At 40.9% G+C, this 17,121-nt stretch overlaps 1 protein-coding gene across 26 annotated transcripts in view; it reads left to right on the plus strand.

Moving 5' to 3' along the window:
- SLC20A2 (solute carrier family 20 member 2) overlaps positions 1-17,121 on the plus strand; it is a 106,676-nt gene that overhangs the window by 24,235 nt on the left and 65,320 nt on the right. Inside the window, exons 1-2 of one of the 26 annotated variants that reach the window (XM_070253347.1) lie at positions 5,336-5,382; positions 5,472-5,600. The exons of 20 other annotated variants lie outside the window; for them this stretch is intronic. The gene's annotated coding sequence lies outside the window, so the exon portion shown is untranslated. Of the gene's footprint in view, positions 1-5,335; positions 5,383-5,471; positions 5,601-5,667; positions 6,302-8,768; positions 9,456-17,121 lie in introns of those variants that run through there. 5 more of the 26 variants (XM_023630894.2, XM_070253351.1, XM_023630899.2 and 2 more) reach the window with 5 other exon arrangements.

Genomic DNA, 17,121 nt, shown 5'->3' on the forward strand with positions numbered 1-17,121 from the left:
ACCCTATGAAGTATGTATATTATTATCCCCATTTTAAAGATGATGAAGCTGAGGCATAGAGAGAGTAATTGCCCAGGGTCAACAACTACTAAATGATAGAGCTGGAATTTGAGCCCAGGCAATCTTGCTATAGATACTATGCTCTCATTGGATACTTTATGGCATAGACTTGGAGATATCAAGGAGCTTCATGAGTAGCCAAAACAGCTGTTAATTGATAGAGCTGAGTTCTGAATCCAAGCCGTTCCCTGACACATATTATAGCTTTCCTTGTTTTTATCTTTGCTTATGTCATTGGTTCTGTATAATGTTCTTTCCACTCCTTTTGCTATTGAAAGCTTATCAGCCTGCAGAGGCTCAATTCAAATGTCGCTTCTAAGATGCTTTTCTTGATTAACCCAACTGGAAGCTTCTTCTTTTTTCCTTAGATTCCTAATGGAATGAGATTTTACCATTTAGGATACTTACTGATTACTCTCTTATGTGGTAGAAAGTTTGTATATGCTCTCATGTCTCTCATCAGATTGTAGGCCTCTTGAAGGCAGAACTGTCGTTCACACTATTTTCTGTTCTAGTCGTGGGCATCCTGCCATGCATACATACCTTGGAAATGCTTGGGAGTTTCATAATGGCAGGAACCAACTGTTTAATAAATATTTCTTAAAAGTGGACCACTATTAGGAATGTATGGCAAGGGTAAAATTTCCCCATATTATTCTAAGATACTTTAAAAAATCAACTATGTTAAAATAAGTATTCAAACAACAGCAGTAATAATACTGCCTTCACATTCACAGTCCTGCTATAAATTATGTTATAAAATCATGCTGAATTAGCTATTTATCAAAGTTTTAAAAAGAACTGTCTTTGAGAGTTTGCTACTATGTATATGTCTTTTTTTTAGCTTACAAAAAGGTGAACACTAAAGAAAAAATGATTTATTCTTTTTAGAGTTAGATTTCTCTGCTCATATGTGCCATTATTGGTCCCCCAATCCATTTCTGAAGTACTGAGACAGACCGAGTAGCTATGAACTGTGCACTGTCATCACTGTGAAGGCTGGGATGGAGGGATCGTTTCTTTAGCATATATAGTTGTAGCATTGAAAGCCACATATATTTGTTTCAAATTATAGGATGAAATAAATAGAGCACTTACCATTCTAGCAATTTTATAATCAGACCATATCACTGTTTCCTTTTTGTTTAATTAACATAGTAGTTGATATACACCAGATAGAGTAAATATAGTAATCAGAATTGTGAATTTTAAGAATAAGGTAAACATTGATTAATCTTAAAAGGTTTCATTTGGAGATAAAGGGTGGGAATATTGTAGACTTTTTGATATAGTCATGTATTGCTTAATGACGAAATTATGTTCTGAGAAAGGTGCTCTGGGCGATTTTGTTGCTGTGTGACTATCACAGAATGTATTTACCCAAACCTAGATGGTGTAGCCTACTACACACTTAGGCCACATGGTACTGATCTTACAGGACCACTGTCGTGAATGCGGTCTGTTGTTGACCGAAACCTTGCTCTGTGGCGTGCGACTGTATTAGTGAGCTTTTGCTGCATAACAAACCATCTAACACTAGTGGCTTAGAAAAGGAGACATTTATGATGTCTCACAATTCTGCAGGTCACCTAGGTGGTTCTTCTAGTTTGAGCTAGCCTGGCTGGCTTCAGTTAGTGGGCAGCTTGGCTGGGCCTCATGGTCAAGGATGGCCTCACTCACATGTCAGGCATCGTCATGGGGCTGGTGTAGGAGCCTCAGCAGCAGACGGCATGTCTCTGCTCCGCGTGGTCTCCTCATCCTCAGTAGGCTAGCCAGGGCCGCTTTGTGTGGTGGTCTCAGGATTCCAGAGGACAGCAAGGAGAGGCAAGCCCCCATGGGTCAGCACTTTTCAAGTGTCTGGGTTTGCTGTTGTCCTGCTGGTCAACCCAGGGTCAGTGTGGGAAGGGGCTACCAAACGGTATGGATACAGGGAAGCAGGAACAAATAGGGGGTCATTCCTGCCAACACTCTACCAAGATGAGGAATTTGTATGTACTGTTTAGTCAGTGTCCCTAAATTCTGAGTCAAATTTAGGCTAGCAACACAAGGGATAGAATAGAGAAAAACTGAGCAGGCTCTCACAGCTGCAGTTTTCAAAGAGATAGTTTATAGACCCTGTGTTTCCCTGAAATTCTTGACAATCATTTGAAACCACCTTCAACTTTTTATTTTTTGAAGCTTTGAGCTATAAAAGCATGGAGCCTTTAACCCTCAGTCAGTAAATATCGCAAGTTGATCTTCGGGAAGTACTTCACCGATGGTGGAAGGGCTGTGATCATAATGGCCACAGCCTTTGCAGAGAGCTCCTCTGTGCTGATGCTGCACACCCTCTCGGGGTTCTGACTCTGCCCCTGGATGTCGGCCCTAGCCCTGTGTTACAGGCGAGGAGCCGGCTCACAGAGGCTAGCTAAGTTGCCTGAGGTCACGTGGCTGGTAGGTGGTGGACTACGTTTTGGACTCGGGTCTTTCTGACTCCACCACTACAATCTAAAGGAGAGTTTCTTCCCTAATGGGTTGATAATGGTTTTTTACAGCATCAAAGCCTTTGAGTGTTTTATATCATCCTCTGAGGAACTGGGAACCATGGTGAAACATGAATTTTTTTTCTCTTTCTACTCTTGCCCTACTCTACCACCTTCACTAGTTGGATCAAATAGCCAGGTTTCATTTGAAGATGATAAATAGCTCAGAATGGAAACTTTACTGCTGGTTTTAGATGTAATTTTTAAATATTTTGGAATAATTGATCTCCCCCTGACCTCTCCATTGCCTCTTCTAAGATTCCAAAACAAAATTCAGAACCCTGAGATATCCCAAAACATATATTTAAAATTTCATTAGAAAATAACTTTCATTTAAAAAATAAACTGTGTCCCCCTTGTGTGCTTCCACAGCTGTGCCTTCATACTTACCAGAGTGTTGTATTTGCCTAGGTGGGTCTGTTCCCCTCACTAGAATGTGAGCCCCTTGAATACAGACCCTGGTCTTTCCTCTCTGTATCCCTAGCACCGCGCCCCGGAACGGGAACTTCCCAATATTTGTTCCATGATCTTATAACTGAATTCCATGCTAGGGAGAGCTTTTCTTCTCCTTTCCTTTTGGTCTGTTTGGCCTTGTTTTAGTCCTTTCTTTCTCCTTTCTAAATCATTTTTCCTTCTCTTGCAGTCTGTCTCAGTTCTTAGCTTTCCTCAGCTTTCCATTTCTCCCACCATCTCATTAGTAATTTTTGAATTCCTACGTGTTCAAATAATAGTATCTTGGAGATACTGAGTTAAATAAAATCTATTGTTAAAATTAATTTTGCCTGTTTGTTTTTACTTTTTTAATGTGACTCCTAGAGAATTTTAAGTTATGTATGTAGCTGCTCTTTAGGGTTGATATCCAGGTTAATTCATTAATGCGAGTTCGTAAAAACAGTAGTTTTTTTGTTTTTAATGTCATAGATCTATTGGACTAAAGATCCCTTCGATCACCACCCTCCACTTGACTATGCTGCCCATCCCTGCTCCCCCACCACCAAAAATTCATGAGAACAAATGGGAAGAAATTACCTTGCTTTTAATGATGGACACAGATTTTTCTCTACTATCTTAAGTATGCCTTGAACAAATGTACAGTTGACTCTTAAATTATTTTCGCTAATAAAAAGGAAGCAGCAGAATGACTAATGTAATTGGAAGATGCACCATTTTCTTTGGAATGTTTTGGTTCTTACACTTTGGAACAGGTGTGGCTGCTGTTGAAAGAAACGGTGGAGTCATACTCAGCATATTTGAGATATGAGGAGCTGGAAAACTGTTCCATGTCCCCTGCCTTTGTATAATGGGTGTAGGATCCACTATCTTGTTCCTCTGTGATGCGAAATCTGATGCATAAGTAAACTTGGCATATTTGCTTTTTCTTCCTGGTTTAGAAAAGAAATAATGTTTTGGCTTAGAAACTCTTCTGTGGAGCTATCACATAATAGGATAAGGATAATTGTGTCAAATATAGCCTCAGACTGTCCTCTTTTGGCATTAAGAATTCTCGAGTAAGTTTGCTGCGGATCAGAAGGAATTAATTATATTAATCAGAGGTCAGCTATCTTTGATAAGTGGTAAGTTCTTCCTCTCGGTTCTGAGTGGGATGCCCACCTCCAGTGACTGTGTTGGGGAGGTGGTGAGCATGCATCAGCTGCCATTTTGTGGAGGTGGAGCAAGTGTTGGCTACAGCTGCCCACAGTTGGGCAGTGGGGGTGGAATCCCAGCTAGCCACCAGCAGTTTCTGTGAACAACCAGGAGGGGGGTTGTGCTGGTAGTTTCCAGCTCATGCCAATGAAAATCAACCCATTTGCCACTCTGGGTGTGGGTGCCACAGGTGGACAGTGCTTCCTAAGGACATGGTCATGTCTTAAGGATCCATGGTTACCGGATACCTGCCTGCAATAGAGAGTTAAGGAGTAAACCCCTGGAGCTCAAACCTGGGATTTGGGAGTTGACTAGAATAAATCTCCTAAAGTCTAAATTGACATATGACATTTTTTTTTCTTCTTCTTCTTTTTTTCTTCTTCTCCTCCTTCTCCTCTTCCTCCTCCTCCTCCCTTTCCCTCCCCCCACCCCCCCCCCCAAAGTCTCCCAGTACATAGTTGTATATTCTTATTGTAGGTCCTTCTGGTTGTGCCATGTGGGATGCTGCCTCAGCATGGCTTGATGAGTGGTGCTATGTCCACACCCAGGATCTGAACCCTGGGCCACTGAAGCAAAGTGTGCAAATTAACCACTCGGCCGCTAGGCTGACCCCCTGACATATGACGTTTTTAACTTAGGAAAACAAACAGCGCTAAAAAGATCTATAGCATTATAGCTAAATAGTTAATCTGGAAGGCATGCCATGGAGGTTAGGAGGGAGATGGAGTGGTTTAGTGTGGATTCAGAGAGAAGCCTAGGACAGGGCATTGAGTGTCCCTGTCTGTTTACCTCTCTGTTAAAAAAAATGGAAAAATGACCTCTCCCAGAGATGTTTGGAGATTTGATTGATGTTTTTAATGTGCTCTGATATCATTCATGAAGTATGCAGTAAGAGCAAAATATGTCATTAGAACTTAGATGTCTAAAACAAACTAGTCTGAACCCTCTTGAGTAGATATTATGCAGTTCTGTGTCTTTGATATAGGTTGTATTTATTAAGGGAGTTTATATTTTTTAAGGAAAGGTCCCTGGTACTTCTAATTTTTTTAAATATCAGCAGTATACTTAGGGTCTTTAACTGTCAGCTTGAACTTCCCCTTGCTTTATAGATGGCCGGTCACCTCTAGAGGACAGTTTAGCAGTTCCTGCCAGCCAGGTAGTTAAATGCACTTCAAAATGCTTTTTGCCGTGGATGATGCCTTTTGCAAATATTTGAGATGTTTGTTCTTCGTTGTAATTTATTAGTGACCGTGTCCACATGGCAACTCCTTGGGAGGTACAGAAGACAAAGCCAGAAAGCAAGTAGACGAAATGAGTTCATTATATATCAAGAAAAAAGCTTTCCTCGAAGGCTACTTGTTGATAGACTTATTGGTATGTGTATCTGATGTCTATTCAGTTTCCCTTAGCCCCTTATCTAATCCTACTGTTTAAATAATCTGACAGTCTTTTGACTTGGCTTTTCCTTGTGAAGAGCATACAGCACTGCCACCTTGTTGCCAAAGTTTTGTCTGATTTGAAAGCTTAAAAATCAAGTGGACGCCCGTTGTGAAAAACAGCTTGCTCTTTCTCTTTGTCAGTACTTGCGAAAACAACTTAAAAGAAGTTAGCATTATTGGACTGGGTTCAATAATTAGCATAATCATGATGCTATGTATTGTTCCCAGAGCACGCCCCTTGGCCAGATTTCCCATTAAGAGGACACCGATGTTGTCCTGGTGAATAAATCCCGGCACACATGATGCATAGCAGCGAGTTCCTGCCTGCTGTGCTGGGGCAGTTAATTTTAGCGAGGATTTGTTGTATGAGTTGTAAAACTGTTTACCCAAGTAGAAGTTAGTAAGCTGAAATGTGACTTCTCGGCCTAGTGTGATAGGATATCTATTTTAGACTTCAGATTGTGTTTATGATCCGGAGAGCAGGCTTCTGAAGAATTGCGGCTCAGATTTCCTTTGAAAGGACTTGTAAGTACTGGGTGAACTTTTAAGATCTCTCTTTGTTCTTTTCTTCTTAAATCTTCCTAATGTTGCCATCATAGTAATTTTTTATCTCTTGGGAAAACTGGAAGCCTTGGGGTGAGTACTTTAGAGGATTCTAAGGATGGTAGCAAAGGTTTTTCTTTAAATCTATCTTACTGCAAGAAACCTGCCTTATTCAATTTTCCCAAGAGAAAGTATTTCATTCTTACTGTTTCTATCTTTGCAAAAGCAGGCTGTAGATTATTACTTACTTTATCTGTTAAAATATTTGGTTAATGGAAATGGTTGTGTCATTGAGCTTTATTGTCCATAGTAAACTAATTCTTATTAGAAAAAATGTTAAAAGTGGATTCCTGTAACATAGTTACCCTGAACTACAAGTTTATGCTCCAGAAATAATGAATGTCAAATGTAATTTTGTAAAATGTATAGATGGACAGTTTTTATTTTTTTAAGGAAGATTTTGTTTTTTTAAGGAGGATTTTATTTTGCTTAAAAATAGACCATATTCTCCTAAAGAGAAGAATATACTCCTAAAGAAAAAAAGTAAATAAATTTAGGAGGCAGCTTTTAGAAAGTACTTGAAAGCATCCTCTGGAAGATTGTGTTAGTTATCAAAATTAACCAAAGGCCATGAAATTCTCTAATCTTAACTGCTCTTAACAAGTCATTGCCAACTTAAATTTGGACTGAAGAAAACTAAAGGTTTTAATATCGAATATTTTAAATTAAATCTGAATCACCCTGCTTAAAGTGTTTTAATTCAGAGTACACTGACTTCGTGCCAGACAACTTGCCATAACACAGAACCAGGCAGGAATTTCTTTATCAATTAACACGTAAATTGTATCCCCTTAGGAATGTTGATTTTAATGAAACGATTCTAATAGGCGGTGTAGTAGCTGCTTGCCAGGCATCTATGTCTCCTCAGTCCTCTCTGAGCATGCCCTCAAATGCCAATTTCCCATTTTGAAAAGCTTTATTTAAAGACTTTTATGTTATTATGTATTGTCTGATTTTAAATCCAAATGACCTAAGGTGTCAACAATGAAAGGAAATGTTTCAGTGGTACATTTAGTAGGAAAAGAATGTATGAAGGGAAAATAGAACTGAGTTCTTCTTGGGCTATTTTTAGAAAGAAACTTTTTTTAAACTTAAGTTTTTTATTGAGCAGAAGAGAAATTTGCAGTCCAGATTAATGTAATTATAACAGATGCGTCTGTAATGTTATCGTCAGCAGTGAAAGGGACTTTGTTTCAGTATATGCTTCATAATACATACTTTTATCCCAGGAAAGTAACCGTTCTAATTCTTACTCTGGTTGTCCGTAAGGTGCCATCAGGATCTCAGTGGAGTGTTTTTAAAGGTATACTGTAGTTGGATATTAGATAGTTTTCAAGCTATTATTCATAAAATCAATTGTAGTTTAGTCCTGCAAAAAAGAAAAGCTGTTGAAAATTTATCCAGTTTTCAATTTAACAGAAAGAAGTTTCCATAGGTCTTTTTACTGCTAGGAAGCACGTGTTCTTTTAGGTGGAGTTGCTAAAATGCTTGTAAACACCTTGAGAGTGTTAGTTGTAATGATTTATGTGCTGTGAGAGAGTGATATATGTGAAAGAAAGAAGAGAACAGTTAGATTATGTAAGTGTCGGGTCGGAATTTCTCGTGCTTGATGGTGCCGTGATTCTCTTTGATGCTTCTTGTCCTGTGTGCCTGATGGAGTGATACTGGTCATGGCTCCCTCATGAGTAGAGGCTCTGTTGACTAGTTATGACCTTGGGTGTGACAAATCTCACTGAGCTCAGCCCAGAGTCACACATGGGGGCTCCAGATGCTGAGAAACATGGGCAACTCTGTGGCCTGTGGCAGTGCCCGGGAGCCCAGCCTACCCATGTGCCGTGCACACCTGCACCTTCCATCGCCGTCACCTTCGCCGCAGGTAGCTGTGCTATCTGTCCTGCAGTCCTGTTGAAACCGCCCTCGCTGGTGGCCCACCTTCTTGTCCTAATCTTCTGTCTCTTAAAGTAGTTACCGACCCAGCGCTCCTGACTGCGGTAGACGTGTTTTCCTGTGACTTTGTGTCTTGAGAATAGCCATCTGCCCTGGAGCATTGAGGAATTTTTCAGGGAAGCAGAAAGGAATGTTTTTTCTGGGTTCCCTTCATCCACATGAGGTTTTTAATAGGTAACTTGTCTGCATGCCTGTGTGGGAACTACATTATCCAACAGCCTGCCTTTTGGATGTCCAACAGCCGAATGCGAGTGCTCAGTGATCACATCTCTAGAATGTTCTCTTTCGAAAGGAAATTTTGTGGGAATAGGCTTTGTTGTATTGAGTTTCAACCATTTTATCTAGAATGAGCAGTGGGCAGAGGGCTGCCTTCAGCTTCGCTGTCCTGTCCACGAGCGTGTGGTGATGGGGTCGGACCCTCAGCAGGAAAGCAGACTTCTCCGGGAAATACTGGGCCTGCTGTTCTTGTTTAGCATGTGTTAAGCACCCCAAGCACATACAATGCACAAAGCAAGCATAGTTCCTACTCTCAAAGAACTCACGTGATAGAATTAGGCAGTGCACAGAGACTGGGCGCCCGACACACACTGAGTAAACGGGCAGAAAAAAGAATATGAGCACGAAGAAAAAGAAAACAAGAAGGAGTGGGAAGGGTCAAGGGCAGCTCGTGGGTTAGCTTTCAGTTCATCTGGGCTTTGGCTGAATGGATAGGACAGACCGCAGTGCCACCCACGGTGCTGCTTCCTTTCTCTCCCAGCGGCTGGGGAAGGGATGGAGAAGAGTGAAAGACTGACCCGAGGAGCATACCCAAAACTCCACTTCTCTGTCACAGCTCCCCACAAAGGGAGGGAGACCTGGTGGTTTCTCCTGGACCTGGAACTGCCATCGTTCTCTAGGGGAGGTAAACCTGGTATCTCATGAAGTGTGATAAATGTAAGAAGCATCTTTCTGCATGTAATGATATTTGGATAGAAAGCCGAATTTGGATTCCAGATTTTTCTCCCCTCTGAACTGATATGCATTTGAACAAGCTCCTTAACCCTGCATTGGTTTAGGAGGCTGAGTCAACTGTTGAATTAGTTAGAGGAGTGCTTTGAGCTTCTCGGAAGAAAGCATTAGGAAGGTCAGCTAAGCATTACTGCCGCCCATAAAGGAGTCAGAAGAACGTGAATCACAAGGGCGCTAGTGAGGCAAGCTCGGATACTGGAGACTAATAAATAGGAGGACACTGTATGAATCTGTGAGTCATTTTTCCCTTTATCCTCAACCTCATCCAGTCTGACTAAGGTTCTGGGTCTAGTTCATGGCTCCACAACTGAGAGAGACTTGGAGAGGGCTCAACAAAGAACCTCAAAAAATGATTAAAGGGTTGAAAAATGATACCTATAATAAGATGTTAGGGAACTTCTATTATTTAGTCTGGAGAAAAAAAAATGACTGGGGGACTCTTGAATGATTGTTCAAGTATATGTATGCCTTAGTACGAAGGAATGATGACTAGCTAGTATCTGTTTCCATTGAGAATCTAAGGGTTCAGTCCAGCAAAGGTTGGTGAGAACCGTGGTCCTCACAGTGTGGTCCCAGTACCCTCAGCAGCAGCACCACCCGGGAGCTTGTGAGAAATGCACATTCTCGGGCCCCACCCAGGACCTGTTGATTCAGAAGCTGTGGGGGTGGGACCCAGTAATCTATGTTGTAACAAGCCTCCCAGGAGATTCTGATGCATACTGAAGTTTGAGGGTCACCAGACGATATATGAGGAAGAAGGGTATTATAAAATGGAGAATTTGGATACTAGAAAATGTAAACTTTTTTCCTGAAGTCATCTAAAAATGGGTTTATATTTGTTTGCAAAGTTTTCAATATTCTCTCTGATGTCAGGAGATAAATGACCTCTCAAAGTCCCTTCCAGCCCTGACTTTGCTCTGAATTTCCTCAGTCCCTCAGGAAGATTAATAATTAACCAGGAAAATTTTGCAATTACTTTCCTGAACTCGGTAGTTAAGACAATGCCTGCTTACAAATGAGGATCAAATAGTAATGTTGATCAAATAGAATCAAGTAGTAATGCTGTGCTACCAGATATAGCCTACTTTAATTTATCACAATGCTGTTAAATAGACTCCCTCCTGCCGGGTGACTTTTTCACAGCCACCTGAAGGGAAATTTGGGCACAGGTCAAAATGAGGAGGCCCTCAATGTTAGCCTGTGATCATTTCACAGACTGCTGGCTAAACTGGTTGCTTTCTTCATGAAGCCCGTTTCAGAAGATGGTTGTCTGGAGGGGAAGTTCGACTGTGCCCCATTTTCCCCACTCTGTCACTTGCACAGGAAGAGAAGTCAGTGGGGGTGCTGGCACTCCACCTGTGGGAATGCCATTCCCCATCCCTGGTATGGAGAATGCCGTCTGACACCCTGGAAGTAGGGGCAAAGTGGGAGGACTCCAGAGGATGCAAACGCAGGATCCTGTGCTGGCAGCTCAAGGGGTCTCCCCTAGAGGTGGAGGATGGTGACCTACTTCATCTTGACGTGTTTGTATCTGCAGCAAATAGCCAATGGTACACATAGTAGGCACTTAATGCAAATAAATGGTTAATTATCCAGCTAAAATGTGCAAGGCCACAGATGCCCTGCCCTCTTCCATGCACTTAATTATCTAGAGTCAGGAAGTCGGCAGTGCTTGCCCTTCCCAGTCAACATGGGTACTGCTAAGAGCCCCTGTGCTGACCCCTCCTTTTGCACATAAAATAAATGCTTCTTGATTTGGTTACATCTTTGCTTTTGTATATCTTTCCTTTGTGCTCTGGCTTAACGGAATTGTCTTAGGTTGAAAACACCAACTACTGAGAGTGTATCTATTTGTTATACTTTGTACAGCGTTTAGTACAATAAAAGTTCTTTGTGGTCTTAAGGAAGAAAGCGTTCTCTGAGGACGTGTGTTGCCCGTGCGGCTTAAGTGTCACACCAGTGGCACGCTGCCGTCTCCAGAGAAGACATGCTGTCCCGGGGCCAGGGTGGCGCGGCCCTACTATTTCAGTGCTGAAAACCCGGGTGGATAGAATCCTTGGCTTTTATAGCTGTAGTTAATGACAGATTTGCAAAGTATTAAAAACCTCTTGACGTGAGAAAAGATAAGTGAGGGCACTCCGGCTCAAACTCTAGTTTTGCCTTGTCATGGGAGCCAGAGAGATGAAAGTGGCAAGTGCATACACTGTTGTCACACAGTCCTTGGACCCCATTATGTTTAAAAACACGGACTCTCAGACGTTAAGCGCATCAACCAGTGCAGACAGGGTTGCTTTCTCTGTCTTGTCTGCTTACAGAGTAGATGCAGCCCGGGGAGCATGGCACTTGCACACTGATAAGGCAGACGTCTCTCTCCAGTCCGATGGCAGAGAGAGTGAATTGCTCACCCTGAATTAGTGTCTGAGTATAAAATATTTTCTTTAAAACCTTGCGCTCTCAATAACTATAACTGAAATAGGGAAAATGCCAAATGGCTGGTTGGTTCCTAATGATAGCAGGCAGAAGGCTATTTTCATTTCTATACGAAGAGAAATTACTAAATAGTCATTCTTTTCAGTATTTCACCCTGGCAAAAAATAATTTTGTTTCTAAAATCAGTCTTGTATCTAGCCCACATATGTATCGTTAAAGACGAAAGTGGTTAAGTGGTTTGGGATAAACATCGTCTCATTGTAGTTGTTCAGTCGAAAAATTAAACGTGAAGAGAAAGGAGGAAAAAAGCTTTTCTTATTATTAGATTACACAAGACTAACTGACCTAATAATTCAGTAAAATATCCCCAGAAACAACCCAATAAGGTACTAATTAAATAAATACAGCCACTTACAATGATGACATTAGATCTATATTGAGTAAAACTAGCAAGTTACAAAATACATATGTATGACCCTATTTTTTTTAAATGGAAGGCATTGTTTTTAATGGCTTAATGGCTTGAATTCCTTTTTTTGTGTGAGGAAGATTGGCCCTGAGCTAACATCTGTGCCAATCTTCCTCTATTTTGTATGTGGGATGCTGCCATGGCATGGCTTGATGAGCAGAGTGTAGGTCCATGCCCGGGATCCGAACCCACGAACCCTGGGCCACTGAAGTAGAGTGCAAGAACTAAACTGCTATACTACCAGGCCGGCCCCTCATTTTTATTTTGACCTTTTTATTTAATTTGGCAGTGGCCTCTTAGTGGCTTACATAAGTAATGCCCACCCCAATGGATAAAACTAGTACACCAAAATGTACACAAAAACAATGGTTATTTTGTATTGGCGGGCTAGGAGCATTTGTCCTCATTTTACTTTCCACTTTTCTGTTTTTACCAAATATTTTATACGAGTGCATATTTTTTATTTTAGATTTTTTTTAATTTTTTTCCTTTTTCTCCCCAAAGCCCCCCAGTACATAGTTGTATATTCTTCGTTGTGGGTCCTTCTAGTTGTGGCATGTGGGACGCTGCCTCAGCGTGGCTTGATGAGCAGTGCCATGTCCGCGCCCAGGATTCGAACCTACGAAACCCTGGGCCGCCTGCAGCGGAGCACACGAACTTAACCACTTGGCCATGGGGCCAGCCCCAAGAGTGCATATTTTTTAAATGGAAAAATTTGTCTTGATCTTGGCTCTTGGGAAGAGACCTACACGCAGACTGAGGTGTAGCAGTTATTAATAAAGGTTAATTTTGTTAATTCTGCAATGTGAAAGGTATTCAGCAAGGCTCTGCTTTCACTACTTACTGCTCTAGAGGTTCAGTGAATTCTAATATGATCTCAAGTTGGGCAGGATCTCAGGTTCATTATTATTGGGAGAGCAAAATGGAATCCAGCATATTTTTGTCATTAAAATAATACTTCTGGTGTTAGGATTATTCATTTAAATTTTATAAGGGACCATCATTGTAGATCTTAGATGTGAAGTGATGAATGATGGAACCATGTGCCGTAGACCTTGGATAATATTTTGAGTGGCAGTGATGAGGGATAATGGAAAGAACAAGTCATGTAGTATTTCTAAAGCACTTATCTTTGTGGTATCAAAGTGTATCGCACCAGTGTTTACTAAAAATGATAGCACATTAAGAGAGGACTGGCTCCCTCAATTATTTCTGCCAAATACTGCTAGGATGTCCTTGTGGCCTTAATCAGAAGGTTATTTTGGGTAACTGTTTTGGTACTGGTGGCAGTTGATTTAAGGAAATCTTGAGCAAAAACAGTAGGCCTCCCTTTCAACCCACTTTGTATAGTGACACATGAGAATAAGTACTTTCAAGGGTTATTTAAAAGGTCTTTCTTTGAAGTGTATTACTAAGTCTGGGCCTAAGTGAGTAGAATCTGTTACCAGCTTTACCTGGGGACAGAGGTTTAGATTGAGACTGGTTGAACCCACTTTCAACAGGACTGATACGTTAAACTTAATTTAAAGCCAAGGTGCCTTGAGAAACCAAAGGAATCTAGTATCATGTACTACCATGTTTTGGCCTGGCTTTTGGTTCAGACCCTTTGTTACTCATAGAAGAGTGTTTCCTGGAACACTTGGAACTCAGAAAGCTGGTTTGTCAAGTTTCCTGCTTACCGTTTTTATCCTTACAAGGAGTGCTCTTCTTTTTATCCTCTCCTTTCTTTCTTTATCATCTTGTTTCTTTCTCCTGCAAGTATGTGAAAGGAATAATCATGTAATTCTGCTCTACACTGTTGCCTCCTCAAGAAAGTAAAGACACATCCCACATGTCTTTTTCTCTGGGCTGGGGAGAGGAGAAAGAGATGTGGGTGAACCATTTAACGAGAATCATCAGATAGTCCGTGGTCAGAGTACTGTCCCCAGTGAGAACTGTGATAGCCACATCAGCATGTCCTAGCTGCCATGCGGTTTCAACTCAGGTGAGTCACAGAGCTCTCCTGCACACAGTGTGAGCAGGGGGTGTGAATGCCACCTGCCAAGTCAAGATGGACTCAACAGGCAGTTCTGGTTTGTTCACAGAATGCTTTGCAAGTTGAGTGGTTCAGAGGAAGAAAGAGAACATCTTTTTCTTTCATTTTGTGGAAGATTAGCCCTGAGCTAACATGTGCTGCCAATCCTCCTCTTTTTGCTGAGGAAGACTGGCCCTGAGCTAACATCCGTGCCCTTCTTCTTCTACTTTATATGCGGGACGCTTACCACAGCATGGCCACATGCGCACCCGATATCCAAACTGGCGAACCCTAGGCTGCCAAAGCAGAACATGTGCACTTAACCGCTGTGCTACCGGGCCAGCCCCAGAGAACATCTTTTTAAAAGTGATAGAGCAGATAAAAATATTTCCTGAGACTATAGACTAAGTTAGAAAACGTCGGAAAACTGTCTGATGTCTGTCAAGGGAAAGGGTGGCTTTGTAAGAGCAAGAGCAGAATGGATCTCAGCTCTAAGATGTGAACTGACTTTATTTTCTTCCTTTTTGTTTCTTGTTTGTTCATTCCTTTTTTATTTTGTTTTTTTCTGCCTTTACTCTGAAGACTAAAAGCAAAAATAAGAGGTTATAAATGCACTCAACACAGTGGGGTGGTTGGGAGTTATAAATGAGCTCATCTGTTACTCCAAAGGTTTTAAACAGAAAGAGTGACTGCTTTAGACTTGACTTGAAATTGAAGTGGCAGCTGGAGCAGGAAGAGAGAATCACTGGGAAGTTCTGTCACTCTCCGCCTCAGCCTGCTGTGCAGAGTTAGGCGTCCCTAGGGACTGAGAGAGTCGGGCGTCCAGCCATGCACCCCTTTCTGTCAGACCTGATTTTTGCCATCCCTACTTTTGTTTACATTTGTTTGGTTTTCCCCTGATCTTTAAGTCATACTATCTTCAGGCTCTGTGAGACTTGTCAGAAACAATTAAGTAAATCAAGAATTTTTACTTGAAGAAAAATGACTTGAATCCTAATCCAGAAGACACTTCTTTTGATCAGGTATAAAATCTTGACATTATGATACTAACTGTTAATATTAGAATGATGCATTTTTTGAAGTTTAATTTTTATTGTGTTCTGAGGGGAAATGACCCTCAGTAGGCAATAGTATAATAAGAAAGATTTTGTTTTCCATCTCTCCATTAAATATTAAGTAGTGAACTTCTAAGAACTCAAGTGATTAAATTGGATCCAGCTATGCAAGAGCAATACAGGTATAGAGGTATCTTTTTTATAAAGGCAAATTGTGGTCACTTTAAAAGAATTACGTACAGTAAAATTCACTTTTTCTAGTGAAACTGTGAGTTTTTACATACACTCAGGTTTTATGACCACCAGCACAGACAGGATACATAATAATTCCAACTCCCCAGAGATTACCCTTGTGCTGCCCCTTTGTGTTCAGACCTTCCCTCCATCCCATCCTCCCTGAACTGGGAACATCGTCTCCAAGCCCCACACATCCATGGCAAAGCAGGAAAACCTAACTAGCTAAGGGGGCTTGCACACAACCTGTGACAGTAAATGGCTTATGCTGCCCTGTGGGTGATCCCTAGCAAGTCAGACTAAAATATAAAAACAGGGGGAATAAATCTGAGCAGGGATGTTAACAGCTGCTCGCTGTGGGAAAAGTAGACTTCACAGAATTACTTTAGCCAAATAAACAAACAACCAACTAGCAACAACCTCTAGGGGGTGGAGGTATCAGTAACCAGAGTTGCTACAATATATTATCTAAAAGTTCAGGTGTCAACAAAAAATTATGAGGCATGTAAAGAAAATGGAAAGTGTGGCGCACACAGGAGAAATAAAGCAGAGAGTAGAGACTGCTTTTGAAGGGCCCGTATTGAACTTAGCAGACAAAGACTTCAAAGCAGCTGTTATAAATACATTCAAAGACTAGAGGAAACTATTTTTAAAGAATTGAAGGAAGGTACGGTGGTACTGACTCACCAAATAGAGACTGTCCTTAAAGAGATAGAAATGATAAAAAAGGACAAAATGCAGACATGACACCAAAAGCACAAACAGCAAAAGTAAAAATAGATAAATTGAACTACATCAAAATTAAGAGTCTGCACATCAAAGAACATAATTAATAGAGTGAAAAGGCAACCTGAAGAATGGGAGAAAATATTTGCAAATCATACATCTGTGTCTTAGTCACAAAAAGACAAACAGAGTAGGCGCCCACTCGTATGACGCACTTAGAGTCATCAGATTCACAGAGACGGAAAGTAGACTGGTGGTTGCCAAGGACTGGGGTGAGGTGGAATGGGACATTATTGTTTAATGGGTGAAGTCCCAGTTTTGCAAGATGAAAAGAGTTCTGTAGATGGATAGTGGTGATGTTTGTGTTTAAGGTGAATGTATTTAATACCACTGAACTGTACACTTAAAAATGGTTAATTGTAAATTTTATGTTTATTTTACCACAATTAAAAATTTTTTAAAAACAAATGGAAATTCTGGAGTTGAAAAGCATAATAATAAAATGAAAAACTCACTAGAGAGGCTCAACAGTAGATTTGAGTTGTCAGAAGGAAGAATCAGTGAACTTGAAGACAGAACAATAGAGAATATGCAGTCTAAAGAACAGGAAGAAAAAAGAATGAAGAAAAATGAACAGAACCTCAGAAAAATTTAGGCCACCAGTGAGTGTGCTGATGGTAATACCAGAAGTAGAAGAGAGAGAGAGAAAGGGGAAGAAAAAAATATTCAAAGAAGTTAATGAGTGACTACTTCCCAAATTTGATGAAAAACATTAATCTACATCCAAGATGCTTAGCAAACTCTAATTAGGAAAACACAAATAGATCCACACCCAAATATGTTATAGTCAAAATTTTGAAAGACAAAGAGAAAATCTGGAAAGCAGCAAGAGAAAAGTGACTCATCAAGTATAAGGGAACCCCAAGAAGAATAACAGCTGACTTCGCCTCAGAAACAGTGGAGGCCAGAG

Source organism: Equus caballus, chromosome 27 (assembly GCF_041296265.1).
Source record: "Equus caballus isolate H_3958 breed thoroughbred chromosome 27, TB-T2T, whole genome shotgun sequence".
Lineage (NCBI taxonomy): Eukaryota > Metazoa > Chordata > Mammalia > Perissodactyla > Equidae > Equus > Equus caballus.